This window comes from Myotis lucifugus, unplaced genomic scaffold, assembly GCF_000147115.1.
Source record: "Myotis lucifugus unplaced genomic scaffold, Myoluc2.0 scaffold_67, whole genome shotgun sequence".
Taxonomy (NCBI): Eukaryota; Metazoa; Chordata; class Mammalia; order Chiroptera; family Vespertilionidae; genus Myotis; species Myotis lucifugus.
This window is the reverse complement of record NW_005871115.1, coordinates 3,863,060-3,878,501: the sequence shown is the minus strand read 5'-3', so window position 1 is coordinate 3,878,501 and position 15,442 is coordinate 3,863,060. Positions and strand designations below refer to the sequence as shown.

The 15,442-nt window shown below is 39.0% G+C and overlaps 1 protein-coding gene across 4 annotated transcripts in view; it reads right to left on the bottom strand.

Moving 5' to 3' along the window:
* BBX (BBX, HMG-box containing) overlaps nucleotides 1–15,442 on the bottom strand; it is a 290,219-nt gene that overhangs the window by 179,595 nt on the left and 95,182 nt on the right. For 2 of the 4 annotated variants that reach the window (XM_023754948.1, XM_023754950.1), the window contains exon 3: nucleotides 10,488–10,526. The exons of the other annotated variants lie outside the window; for them this stretch is intronic. The gene's annotated coding sequence lies outside the window, so the exon portion shown is untranslated. The remainder of the gene's footprint in view (nucleotides 1–10,487; nucleotides 10,527–15,442) is intronic. 4 annotated transcript variants of the gene reach the window in all.

Here is a 15,442-nt window from a genome sequence, read left to right as displayed (position 1 = left end):
TTATACTGCAAATATAAACATATACCTAAATTTATCATTTTTAAGAATTAAGTTCAGTTTCTATGTGAGACATTCACTTAGTTTCTAGGGTGCTTCAATTTTACTAAATTCACAGTCAACTAAGACAATTTACTGCCCCCTGCAGATTATAACAATATCTTTATGATCAGTACACTTAACACACTAGAAATCAGGCATCACTTATCCTCTTACAGCTTTATCAAAACTGTTAACTTATTTTATGGCTTGGCTAAAGTTTTTACCTAATTAGTCACTTTGATATGAAAAAAACTGGCTCATATACATTAAATGTAAAAAATGTGTAATGATTGTCTTCCGGTCAAGATGGCCATGTAGGTGAATGCAGTACTTGCATTCTCCCACAACCACATCAAAATTACAAATACACTACAGAACAACCACCTGAAATCTAGCTGAATAGAAGTCCTACAACTAAGGATATAAAGATGAAATCTCTTCCTGCTACTGAAACCCAGGGCTTGGGATCTGGTGTGGCGCTGGGACCCCTTGCTCCTCAGGGGGGACCTCAGCCGCTGAGAAATCCTCTGAATTTTTATTCTTCACCTCCAAGCCTTGATGTGAAGTCCCCCATACATTCTAGCTGTAAAACCCAGCTGAGAATTGAGGTTGAGGGAGACGAAGGGCTGCTAGAGTCCCAGGCATTCCTCTTAAAGGGCCCCCACGGAGACTAACTTGGGCTCACTCCCTCTGAGCTCCACTGCTGGGGTAGCAGCTTGAAAGGCACCAGGGACATACCTGGAAGAACTAAGTTGTCTGGCATCAGGGTGAGAGCTGTAGGGGTAGCTTTTTCCCAGACAGAAGTGCTGGCAGAGGCCATTGCTCCTTTTCTGAGGCAGGTGGGCACCATATCTGAGTCTCTATCAACCTGGCTATCACTGTTTACCCAACCCACGCTGTTTCCAGTAGATTTTCCATACGAATGGCCTAACGTGTGAACACAACCCTGCAAAATAGTGATTTGAATGTCCCCTTTGACCAAAGCCAGGGCAGATTTTCACCTGAGCCAACTCACTCTTCTCTGTGTTCACTGGGTCCCACTTTGACTTCATCTCAACCCCTACTCTCACCGTCCACATAGGACCTTGAATTCCTGACTCCCCATGACTTAGTTCCCACTGTCTCATTAAAAACCTGTTCCCTCTTCCTTCACAAAGCCTCTTATGTCCCACCCAGGCCGCTAACACTGATCTGGCACAGTCCAGGATTCCCTCTGAAAAACTTCATCATGGCAGGTCGGACAGCCACCTCTTAAATATCTATTATTTGCCTCTTACCACAAATAGGTTTTTCAGGTGCTCTTATCTTAAAGATCTGGCCTAAGCTACCACTGAAATATTCCAAAAGCAACTGGGCTTTCTGGCACAGCTTATACAGTGCCCCTTAAGGTGCTATGTTTTGAAAAGCTAATTATACTGAAAAAGGTGAGGTGCTACATCTTACAATGAGGCAGACTCCCAATTAGAGCTAATGTCCAATATAACATTCAAAGTCACATCATGGCAAAATCCCCTTCTATGCCAACACTGTATGTTTTGCACCCTGATGTCACAACTACCTAGTCAGTGCAGAAGGGACTCCAAGGCAACCAGGTTGCCCACTTACATGGAATAATATTTAATCCCCATGAATGACTGCTTTTCTGATGTTTTCATCAATTCTCTGGGTAATAAATTAAGCTTTAACTAACTCATTTTCATACATAACCCTAATTCAATCAAGCTCAATAAAATTCATTCCAGACCGCAATTATTTGCTAAGGAACAATTACATTCAAATTAAAAAAAACATTGCTGGGCATGATACAAGGCACGGTAAAGATGCTTCTCCATTTATGGAACCAGAAACAACAACAAAAATGGCCACACTACTAGAAGAAAGGGAAAGAAAATGTTTTCCTCATCCTCCTGAAAATAGAGTACTCATGCTTTTCCACCTGAAGAAAACAAAGTGGAGCACCCGAGAAAGCAAATTTTAAAATTATTACTTTCGATTTAGGTTTATGCTTTGAAAAAGGCTGCATTTCTAATCTAAGAGTCAGCATGACCTCTGAGAGCCAAAACAAGGCCAAGTCACAAATAACAGTCTTAATATCCAATCTTTCACTAGCTGCCTCCATTTTCCCAACAATTAGATATTCCAATCTCCACTTTACAATGTAGGTTTTCATAAGCATAAAACTGTTTCTTTACATGAACACAATTCTTATATGTTCCTCAATTTACTCTGTTATATACTATATATTTACAAATAAAATTTTAACATATATTTGTAGTAAAAAAAAAAATTCTCATTATTTAACTAAAGCCTTCCCTGTCCTGTGTGTATAGAAGGTCCTCAACCACCCCACTATACTCTATATTTCTTTAATCTCCTCAATTGTAGCATCAGGTACATTATACAATAATATGGTACTGAAAATGCATACCAGTTGTTAATGCAATTCTGATTCACCACAGGACAAGAAATGATAAGTGGATAGTCTGGCCTCCTGTTAAATCATTTTCTAAAATAAAATACCTTCATATAGATAAGGATAACTGCAGGGAGATATATATGCATATGCACACACATAGATAGGGTGTCCCCAAAAATGTATACACACACTTTGAATAATTATAAAGGCAGTGTTTAGTAAAATACATTTCATTTTCAAAATTGAGCTATCAACTGTTAAAGTATGTATACAATTTTTGGGACACCCTGTATATACCCATATCCACATAGACATTATATAAATATACATATGTACATATGCTTTTTAACAAAAGCATTTATTTTTATTCATATTTGATAAGACAGTGACAATAGAAAGCATGAATAAAGAAGACAACACTTGTTAAAATCACCAACTCCGCCTATCTTTACAGTTAAAGCTTAAATCATAGCTATTTCACAGGAATTTTTGGCCAAGCACCAATTTTTCACCGAAATTACAAGTCTTGGCTCTAGAGAATGAAAATCTCTTAAAGAAAATGCAAATCTGAAGTACCTCTTTATTACCTTCCCACCCCCACTGTTGCATTTCCTCATGACCCAGAGTCTTTCTGTTAAGAAACCTTAAACAAAGCAATAAATAAAAGGCAAAACAAGTCTTAAGTGTTCCCTAGATATCCCACAGCACACCAAAGCAACTACTAAGTCAGTCCAGATTTGTCCATCTGTTTGGACTTTCCAGTAAGGCATTAGAAAGCACTAGCAAGCAGACAGAAAACTTGTTTGGCATGGTCTTACATTACTCAATAATGACCAATTGAAAAAGTATGCTTTCAAAACTACCTACCGCCTATCTGTAACCTGGCCTTGTTTGGCTCTCAGAGGTCATGCAAACAGATATAACCTTTTACAGTTTGAGAAATGTATTAAAGACCTACTATGTATTAACAATGCAAAAGGCATTATATGAGTAGCTGTTTTCTGGAAGCTGATGATCTAGTTAGGTAATCGCATATATACATACATGTTACTTACTGGTAATAATAAACAGAAATATATAATGTCAAAACAGTAAGCAAAGAATTTTTTTAAAAGTTAGAATGCACAAGGGAATGTTTATGCAGGAAATGAACAAAGCTAGAACCTGAAGCACTGGTGGCAATGGGATGAGGAGAGAGGGGACAGAGGATGGTGCTATAGGCACAGGCACAGACAGGATAAGTCAAGCTTCAACACTGGAAAGCAGCTAAAAGGGGGAAAAGGCAGATCTGGTTGAAGTGCAAGGTTCATATCAGAAAATGGAACATAAATTGTGGGTAAATGAAAAAGTAATGCAATTTTCTCTTTTTTCTTTTTTCTTTCCATGGTCTCATAAATAGCAGAATACAGTTAACAGCAAAGCATACTGACCTTGGACCCACACCCACATCCACCATTTAATCCTACCCTCCAATTCTGAGCCAACTGCTGAGATTTTCTGAAAAATTGGGATAACATTCCCTACACCTCTAAAGGGTGACTCAAATTATTAGAAGGTATTTTAAATATAAAAGGCTTGGTATACAGTAAATGCTTAATAAATGTTAGTACTCTCACTAGAGTTAAAGCTAAGCGACAGAAAAGCATTTAATAAAGTATCTCACACCTGTCAGAATGGCTATCATCAACAAATCAACAAATGACAAGTGCTGGCGAGGATGTGAAGAAAAAGGAACCCTTGTGCACTGCTGGTGGGAATGCAGACTGGTGCAGCCACTGTGGAGAACATTATGGAGTTTCCTAAAAAAACTAAAAATGGAACTCCCATTTGACCCAGTGATCCCACTTCTAGGAATATATCCGAAGAAACCAGAAACACCAATCAGAAAGGATATATGCACCCCTATGTTCATAGCAGCACAATTTACAATAGCTAAGGTTTTGAAACAGGCTAAGTGCCCATCAGCAGATGAGTGGATTAGAAAACAGTCGTACATCTACACAATGGAATGCTATGCTGCTGTAGAAAGGAAGGAACTCCTACCATTTGCAACAGCATGGATGGAACTGGAGAGCATTATGCTAAGTGAAGTAAGTCAGTTGGAGAAAGATAAATATCACATGATCTCACTCATTTGTGGAATATAATGAACAACATAAAGTGATGAACAAAAACAGATCCAGAGACAGAGAAGCATAGATCAGACCATCAAACCTCAGAGGGAAGGCAGGAGAGGGTGGGGGTAAGGTGGAGAGATCAACCAAAGGACTTGTATGCATGCATATAAGCATAACCAATGGACACAGACACCAGGGGGATGAGGGCATGAGTGGGGGTTGCGGGCGGGGGAGGGGGGGTAATGGCGGGATAAGGACACATATGTAATACCTTAATCATTAAAAAAATTTTTTTATAACCAATGGACATAAGTCACTGGGGGGTAGGGGAGGCCAGGGGATTGTCAAGGGCGGGGAAAAAAAGGACACATATGTAATACCCTTTGTAATACTTTAAGCAATAAAATAAATAAATAAAAATAAAAAAAATAAAAGTAAAATTTTTTTAAAAAAAGGTACATTTGGCCCTAACCAGGTCTGGCTCAATGGATAGAGCATTGGCCTGTGGACTGAAGGGTCCCAGGTGCTATTCCGGCCACGGGCATGTACCTTGGTTGTGGGCACATCCCCAGTAGGGGGTGTGCAAGAGGCAGTTAATCAATGTTTCTCTCTCATCGATGTTTCTCTCTATAACCTCTCCCTTCCTCTTTCTGTAAAAAAATCAATAAAAATATATATTTTTTAAAATAAAGGTACATTGGGAACACACTGAAGTTTGCCTTGAATATTCTCAAAATTTGGATAAGTGAATTGCTACTTTAAATGGTGTTTCACTGTCTTATTTTAGGTGGTTTTAACATGTTTAATTCTGACAGTCTGAGAAGCCATTTCTTACTCCTACTAATTTCAAGGTGCATTAGATAATTTGATAATATGGATATTATACTATAATGCTTATTAGCCATAATAGTTGTTTCAGGGACCATGGTGCAACCATGAATTTCTGCAGTTTCCATAAGTAGAGGTGGGAAATGAGTAGGCATTAGTCCAGTCAGATGGCTTGGCAGGGAGGCTCTGAATGCCTCTTTTATACTCCAGTTAACTGTATAAATGTGCCTTTGACCTTCTCAGTCAGGGGAAATTGCACATTTAAGGCAGAAGGAGTTTCACTTCCAGGAAGAATATAAAAACATGCTTGCCAGCAGCTACATCAAAGAATACCCGACAAGAAACAGCCAGGTACTTTGGGAAGATTCATTAGTCCCATCAAGCCACTAAGCACTGAGTTGGAAAAGAAGGTTAGGATAATCCAGGCCTGTGGGATATCTCACCTATGGGTAACCTGGGTTAGCCCAAGTAAGCTCTGGCCTGCACACTTTAGGAATTAGCCTATTCCTTCAGGGACAGGTTCTGCAAATGAAACCCACTGGAGGAGTCTCAAGACCGCCTTGTCCTCTGAGGTAAGAAAGGGTTCCTTTGGCTCCTTTCACATCAGAAAAAATTTACAATATACAGAAAATCTCTCTTATTTAAACAATTTAGTCCAAAGTCATTTGATTAAAAAAGGAAGTTAGCAATTTATATAATTTTAAATGGAAAATATTATATTCTAAGAAGTAAAAAAAATACTAGTCTTTCTCTTTTTCCCTTTAGGTAGGTTGCACAGATACACTTAAATATTAACATAAATATAATTTAACTTTTTGTAATGTTATTAAAAAACACTCCTATTAAAATTTATATTGTGTTACTTTTTAAAAATTGTATTATCCAGGAAGAATTCCTGTCCTTTCATGTATGCCTAAAGTATTTCTAGCAAATATCTTAGCAGCAGAAATACTCTTGCTCCAAGTATGTTAACTGCAAAATCCTATATAATAAAGAGGTAAAGAGGTAATATGAAAATTTACCCTCACGCCCTCACAAGATGGCTGTCTATGACCAGTCAGCAGGGGGATTAGTGAGGGACGCCCAAAGGACTGAACAACCAGGCTGCGTGGGGTGACCAGAACGGAGGGGGGCCATGAGGGCTGCCCAGGCCTGCAGGGGGGGCAGTTGGGGGCAACCAGGCCAGCAGGGGGGGTAGTTAGGGGCAAACAGGCTGGCAGAGGGGGGTAGTTGGGAGTGACCAGGCTGGCGGGGGTGGTGCAGTTGGGGCAATCAGGCTGGCAGGGGTTGCAGTGAGGGGTGACTAGGACGGTGGGGGGGGGGGGAAACAGGGGCAATCAGGCTGGCACACAAAGGCAGTGAGGGGCGATTAGGCCGGCAGTGGGGGGAAGTGAGGGGCGACCAGGCAGGCAGACAGGTGAGTGATTAGGAGCCAGTGGTCCAGGATTGTGAGAGGGATGTCCGACTGCCGGTCATCCACCAAGGGGTCCCGGATTGGAGAGAGTGCAGGCTGCGCTGAGAAGACCATCCCCCTTCTCCGTGCTCAAATTTCATGCACCAGGCCTCTAGTCTTATGTAATAAAAGCCTACTATGCAAATCGACCGAACGGCAAAACAACCAGCAGAAAGACTGGTCGCTATGACATGCACTGACCACCAGGGGCAGACACTCAACGCAGGAGCTGCCCCCAGCCCACATGCCCCGACTGGAGGCAGGGGTGGGAGGCGGGGGGCAGGGCTGGCGAGCAGGTAGTGCCAGGTCACCCAAGGCAGGTGCCATCAGGGGCCCCCTGATCGCCCCGCCGGTCGCCCTGCAGAGAGAGGCGACCAGCAGCGGTGGCAGGGAGCAGGGCCACCAAGCGGGCGATGCCAGGCCAGCCAAGGTGGGTGCCAGCATGGGTCCCCCCCTCCAATCGCCTTGCCAGTTGTCCCACAGAGGGAGGCGACCAGCAGAGGCGGTGGGGGGCAGAGCCGGTGAGCAGGAGGCGCCAGGCCAGCCAAGGCAGGTGCCACCGGGGGCCCCCCAATCACCCCACCGGTTGCCCCACTGATAGGCCCTGATCATTGGCCAGGCCTAGGGACCCTACCCGTGCATGAAATTTGTGCACCGGGCCTCTAGTATTCCTATATGAAGACACAAAGGAGTCTGCTCAAAAGTGATCCACAATACTAGTAAGTGTCAATATGCTCCCTTTGAAGTTATTTATTCACAACGAAGATAATCCTGGAACAAACAATACCATATAGTAATTAGCTATCTTAAATCAGAAAGATCCAATAAACTTTCCTTATGCCATACATGTGAATAGATCTATGTAAAGAAGATTAAAAGTTTCTCAGTACAAGCGATGCAAAGTTGTCTTCAAATTCATGTGGCAGTGAGGAGATTCAGTCAAGCTTTTTCCTAAATCCTCTCCCATATCTTTCAGCTACAAACATGTTTTGCAACACAGCTGACGAATATTAAGTATGCATATGTGGCTACAAGAGAAGGGCAGAATTTCCCTATATGCCCTGTAGGCTGCAACCAGATGTATGCCACAATCATTATTAAATAGATGGGACACATTAGACACTAAGTTGTGCATGTGTCAAAAGAAAAACAATGTATCCATGACCCAAAGTTAATAGTATTGGCTATTGCCTTAAACACACTACCAATAAATAGTGTGAGTGGGTGGTGGATGAAATAGATGGTGATAAGTTAGCCCTCTAGTGGCAAAATATTTACATATTAACATTTAAAGGAAAACATTAAATGAGTTATCTTCCCTAATTTATTTGGCACAGGCTTAAATAGAAAAAAAATTCCATAATGCTGCCCAATATCATATGCACAATTAGTACTAACTTAGGGACTACTGTCTTTCATGATGTTTTAGTTTCTTAGTCTGTATATTAATAGTTGGTCCTAATATTCAGAAGTACTAGTAAGTATCATAGATCCAAATACTGTTCAAGTAAACAGGCATAAAAGTTTTTTAATTTGTTTCCTTTTGGTTTTGGTTTGTTTCCTCCTCTTTAGCAATTAATTTGCATTACAGTTTCTTTTGTGAAGAGTGGGTGCTAAGGGACAAAGCTACTGAATAAGTGGGGAACTTAACTACACAGATCACCCAAAGCACACAGCCTCAGCTCTGTAAACTCAGTACAAAGAAAGCCTATCTTATCAGGGGGAAAAATGCTTAACTACCCTAGAAATTGCAAGCTTCCCTGGAGCTCAGATCAAAGTAAACATTTCACAATTATGAAGAAATCCAAACATATTTTTTCAAGTAGGAAGTAAAAATGTTGTTGTTTTTGAGGAGCACAGTAGTTTCCTATCTAGGATTTTTCTAGACAAAAATGATTATTCTCTCAGGTACTGATGCGTGTCATAAAAGCTTCTAATTTCTCATTTGTAAGTTCCCATTTTATACTAATACATACTAGAAAAACAAACCCTGAAGCTCAGTTTTCAAAACAAAACAATATAAAATTACACATCTGGACCAAAGAAAGACCCTAAAATCAGTGACTGTCAACTATTTGATGCCATGTCTACTTTTGGTGTTGGTTCAGTTTCAAAATGGATCCTAATGTTCTGTGAATTTTATTAATTATATCATAGTATTTGCTGCAATAAGTACAGATTTTGTTTGGTTCAACTAAAACTTAATGGAAATAACACAATAAAACCTAAAACAAGAAGTGTTCTCATATAAAAATAGTACAGCCCTAGCTGGTTTGGCTCAGTGGATAGAGCATCAGTCTACAGACTAAAGGGCCATTTCCCCAAAACATTCAGCCTATAATAGTCCAAAGATAATAGTCCAGCCAGGGCACATACCTGGGTTGCAGGATCGATCCCCAATAGGGGGTGTGCAGGAGGCAGCCAATCAATGATTCTCTCTCAGCATTGATGTTTCTATCTCTCTCCCTCTCCCTTCCTCTCTGAAATCAATAAAAATATACTTAAAAAAATAAAAATAGTACATATAGGACAGAGATTTAAAAAATTAATTTCTCTAACCTCCTTTTTCACTGGGGGGCTTCCAGTGACTAGTTTTATATTTTGACATCTGAGCTGGGAGATATTTTATTTATGAAGAAATTGACTAATATGCTTTATTTTTATTCAAATATAAGAAAAAGGAGACAGCAAATACATGTTAAATACACTTTATTTGCACATGCACACAATTTTCATTTATACTAAGTAACTATTTAATTCAATAGCTTTATTAAGAAACATGAGGCCCTTTATATATCTTTCTTTTCTTTTTCTTTACTTTTTTTTTTTTTTACAAACCCTTGTGTCGAGAGCTGACTTTCAATAGATCACAGCGAGGGAGCTGCTCTGCTACGTATGAACCTTTATATCTTTCTTTACTGTCAAAAATTGTTAGTGACCATTTATAACTTTAATTTTTTAAAATATGGAGCCCTCTAGTGGCAAAATATTTATATATCACTTTAAATAATCTAGTAAGTGTCCTCTTCAAAATAATATCAAACTATCATTACCAACAGTAAAATATAGTCTACTTAGGAAGAAAATATTTGAAGCTGTTTAACCTTAGAGAAAGGAGAGGAGGCTAAATGATATTCAATAACACAGAAAATGTATCAGACTAGAAACACTACTCTTCCTCAATGATCATGTGCTAGGTGGTAATAAAATTAAATGAGTGTACTGTGGGTCAAAATTGTTGCTTATAGAACTTATAAATATTCTTGCCTCAAACTCTAATTGCTACTATCACTTGATACTTAAATCTCTTTTCTAGAGATATATAAACCTTCCTCTCCATTTGGGAAACTATAAACTGATTTCTACTGACCAGAACCATTAATTAAAAATACAATGATCAAATAGGTACTGCATGGGGTGCCTATAGCTTCCAGAAGCTTCACTGGAATAATCTCCTTTAACTATTAGAGTAATAAGGTAGGGTGGTAGCCAGTCTCCAAGACAGTCCCCAATGATTTCCACCTCCTGGTAGTCCCCTCCCACACAGATTACGGGTGGCCTGTGTAACCAATGGGATAATGCAGAAATAACAGAGAATTCTGAGGCTACGTCATAAAATACATTGTGACTTTACCTTGATCTCTCTTGGACTGCTTGCTCTGATGTATGCCAGCTGCAATATCACAAAAACATTCAGTTGGTTCTACGGAAAGGTCCATGTGCCGAGAAACCCCATGAGCCCACCTGCCAGCCAGGCACAATCTTGCTAGGCATGCGAGTGAACCACCTTGAAGTTATCCTTCAGTCCCAGTCATGGCTTCACATGAATACAGCCCAAGCCAACATCCTGACTGCAGCCAGTCACCCTACTAAGCCACTCCCAAATTCCTGACCCTCAGAAACTGTGAGATAATACATGTTTATTTTTTTAAGTTTCATGTCAATTTATTATACTTCAATAGATAATACATGTTGGTACTATTACTGTCTCCATCTTACAGAAGAGCCTGTGAATATTTAAGACTAAATAGCTCTAGAAAGATATTTTCTTTTTTGTTGTTGTTGAAGAACTTTACCTCTGTATTTTTGGCCATTTCCCAAAAACATTCAGCCTATAATAGTCCAAAGATAATCTAATCAACCACATAGAGCATTTTTCCCCCAGCTTTGCTTGTTAAACAGATTAACATCCCTAAACTTAAAAAATAAATTTCCTTTAATTCTTGAAAGGAAATGAAATCATTATTGATTATATAATTTCTAGTCTATTTTACCAATAGCCATGTCTCAACTTGTATTCCAAATCTGTAATATAATTTATGAGTAAGCGAAAATCCTCTTTTCTTGTAACTTGTCTTTGTAGCCCAAGAAGGCTGCTAACACAGCAAATAAAAACTTTGATTTAATTTAGCTAAATGCACAGATGTACATGGTGAATAAAAAGCACTTACTCTGTTCCAGAAGCAATTCTAAATGCTTTAGACTAACCATTCGATCTTCACAACAAATGGGAATAATAGGTTGTATTATCTCCATTTTACAGACATATAGAGGTAAGGAAAGGTTAAGTAAGGAACTTTCTCAAGGTCACATATAATCAATAACAGTCATGTTTGAACTCTAGCAGTCTGGTTTCTGAGCCTATGCTCTTAGCCAGGAGCTTATATGGGCTCTCCTAATCTCTAATTTATTTTTTTCATAAAATACTATGCATAGTAGAAAGTCCATGTGCTTTGGAATTAGAATATTTGAGCTATGAAGCCCCTTATATGTGCATAATTTAACAATCCTCAAACTTTTTTTCTCACTGTAAAATGGGGTTGTATTTTTTATGAATATTAAATAAAAGCTTGGTTAAAAAACACCCTGCACAGTGCTCTACACACATCAATATTTATTTGTATTTTACCTTGTTTCCATAGGCAGGTTTTTATCAAAGCCAATGAAACTTAACCTTTATGGTCTTTAACTTTCACAGCCTCATCCAAGACACTGTACCTAATGTTGTATTCATAACTTGTGTTCTTTTCCTTTAAGAGGGCTTCCAAATTATATGACCTTCAGACTCACAAAACCAGGGATCTACCTCTGTTCTTCAGATTAATTATTTCAACACTAAAGCAAGCCCAATGGGCTCCCATATGGGTAAGAGAGAATAAATATATTCCATCTTATCTCTCCCACTAAATGCAGCTATAAAACCTGGGCAGAATGCATGCTGCAGCTATTTCAGAAACAGGAAAATAGAAGAATAACAACAAATTTTGAAGTACCACTTTCTCCACTCTTTCATGTGCTGGGCCTCAAGCATTTCTGTGGTAGCAGAGGGAGGAGGCAAAAATAGAAGCCCACAGAAGCAAAAACTCTAAGAAGGGAACCTTCATTTCTGATTGGAGGAACATTGGTTCCAAGAGGGTGGGGCAACACCCTGTTGCTTTGCTTTTATTCTCTCTTTATCTTCCCACTGCATATTCACAGACATGCGAACTACATAGCACAGCACAGCATAACTAACGCCCCAGCTTCCCAACCAGGGAACCAAACTAAAAGTGGGAGATGGCAGAGGAGTTTTTATGAACTCGTGGTCTCACACCAAGCTACACATGCATAGATCGATCCTAAACATCAGATATAGACACTGAGAACTATAAAGCACTGCTCAATTCCCAGTTTGGCCACTGGGTGGCAAAGATGTGGGAAAATGCCAAACAACTGAAAAGTCTGAAAACTGAACTGATATAGGAAACACAAATCACAGAGGGCTGGTTGAAACCTGAATCCTGAATTTTAATTGAATAAAATAATCAAAATGTCCAGGATAAAATCCAAAATTAATCAGCATATAAAAATACCAGTAGAAGAGAATCTCAACTTGCACAGAAAAAAAAGAACAGATAACAACTCTAAAATGATGCAGATATTAGTATTATCTGACAAAGATTTTAGAGAAGTTTTATAAAAATGTTCCAACAAGTAATGCAAATACTCTAGACAAGAAAGGAAGATAGAAAGGACTTGAAGGCTGTTCTGGGAAATGGTTTAGACATTTCTTATATTAACATGCACTTAACGATATTGCCATGCAATCCCACTCATAGGTATTAACCTGGGAAAAATAAAAATATGTTCAGAGAAAAATCTGTATATAGTGGCTTTATATATAATTGCCATAAATTGAAAAGAACCCAAAGGCTAAATAGATAAACAACTGTAATATCTGCTATATGTAATAATATATTATAATATATATAATGTTATAGACACACAGACGTGATATATATAGATAGATATAGATAGGTATAGATAGATATAGACAGATATAGATATATACTACTCAGCAGAAAAAAAGAATGCACTATTGATACAAGCAACCACTTGGATGAATCTCGGGCATTATAGGAAGTGAAAAAAGTTAGTCTCAAAAGATTACAAACCATATGATTCCATTTATACTATATGCTCCAAAAGATAAAACTACAAACAGACAACATAATGAAATTTTGGGGAGTGAAGGAGCTTTCTAAATTTTAACTGTACACAAAACCTATTCATATTTTAAAGTTCATAGAACTATACGCAAAAAGCCAATTTTATTTCCAGTTAACCTAAAAAGTAAAAAAATTTTAAAGTCCAAGTTCTTTTAAAAAAAGACAAAAATAAATTGTGTAGGATTTATGAAAATATTTCTAAGAGATCATTTGTATCAATTTGCTGATTTAAAGGGCATTTAACCCTATGCAGTAAAGGCCAGTAGAATCAAATAAACAGCATAAGAACTTAAAATTACTTACAAAGGTGTAATCCTACCCAATATGCTTCCTGTTCTACTGTATATACAAAACCAAGACCAAAATAGCATATGGAAAGAAAATCAAAGAACAACATGTCACTGTCAATCACCAAGCCACAAATCGGGTCTTCAAGCTAAAAGGTAACTAAATTTTCTGAAATAAGAATCTCTACCTTTGGAAGAGCCATTCCAATATTAATGATTCCACCTGGAAATTCCAAGCTATGCTCTTCATAATACCATCTATGCAGTATTTTATATTCTCTATCACATTAAAAAACACATAAGGGAATTCCACTTCCAGAAAGATGGTACAGACATACTTGTCCCTAATGGTCTCACTAAGTGCAACTAAAAACATTGAATATTTGACGGTCTGATCAATGCTTCTCTGTCTCTGGATAGAGGGAAGGTAGGGGAGGGTGAGGGTAAGGGGGAGAGATCAACCAAAGGACTTGTATGCATGCATATAAGCATAACCAATGGACACAGACACCAGGGAAATGAGGGTATGAGTGGGGGTGGGGTGGGGGCAATGAGGGATAAGGACACATATGTAATACCTTAATCAATAAAAAACAACACAGAATATTATATATAAAATAATCATAAGACTGTGAACATTACAAATAAAATTGACTAGCTAAGGTCTTTAGGACGTAAGGAAGAACAATACAGTGGTAAGTTCCCTGGGTTCCCTTTTTTTAAAAAAAATTTTAATCCTCACCCGAAGGATTAAAATTTTTCATTGATTTTTAGAGAGAGAAAGGGAAAGAGAGAGAAACAACAATGTGAGAGAAACACAATGTATCGGTTGCCTCTTGTACGCCCAACCAGGAATTGAACCTGAAACACAGATATGTGCGCTGACCGGGAATCAAACCCACAACTTTTTTGGTGCACTGGACGATGCTGCAATCAACTGAGCCACAGGGCTTGGGTTTACTTTTTGCCCCACATATTGTAGACTTGGAACTGAAGAAGCCAGCAATCCAGATATGCCAATAGGGCACAAATAACTAAGTCCCAACAAAAGCCAGCTCTCTCTAGCCAAAAGATCAGGAAAGGGGCAGCCTAGCAAGACAGAAAACTTTTAGACAACAATTGCTCTACAGGAGCCAAAAATGACAGAGAAATATGTGACCCTACACCTGCTGTGGCCAAGTGTAGAACCTAAACTACCACCCTCACCAGTCTGTGAAGATGACCCACAACCCCCTCAACGAGGTAGTATCAGAGGACAAGTAGGGAGCTGGGATTCTTACCTAATCAGGTGGTAAAAAGTCCCCCCTCCCCACACCCAATACAGAGAATCAGTGGAAATCAAGGGTAGACATAAAACTTTGTCCCCCACCTAGCAGTAATATTTCCCTCCCTCTCCCTGTTTGGGCAGTGTCAGAGGAGGAGGAGTTAAGTATCAAGACTTTGACCACTGCCCAACAGTAATGAGGGCACCCTCTCACTCCCTTGGTGTCAGTGGAGGCCATGTAGAGCAATAATGAAACACGCCAAACACTTCCAGCTAGGGTGGTGTCCCCACAGGACCACTGGGGGTGGTGGGAGACTCTCATCTCTGTCTGAAAGTAACAAGGAGCACCTTTCTCCCTTGGGTGTGAATGGACCCCACCTGGGGAACTTAGCCAAAAAATAGAAGATATAAAAAGAACCAAATAGAAGAAAATTTTGGAACTGAAAAACACAGTAACCAAAATAAACTTAAACAAGTTCAACAGAATAATGGAAGAGACAGAAGAAAGAACCATTGAACTAGGAAATAAAGCAATAGAAAGTAACCAATC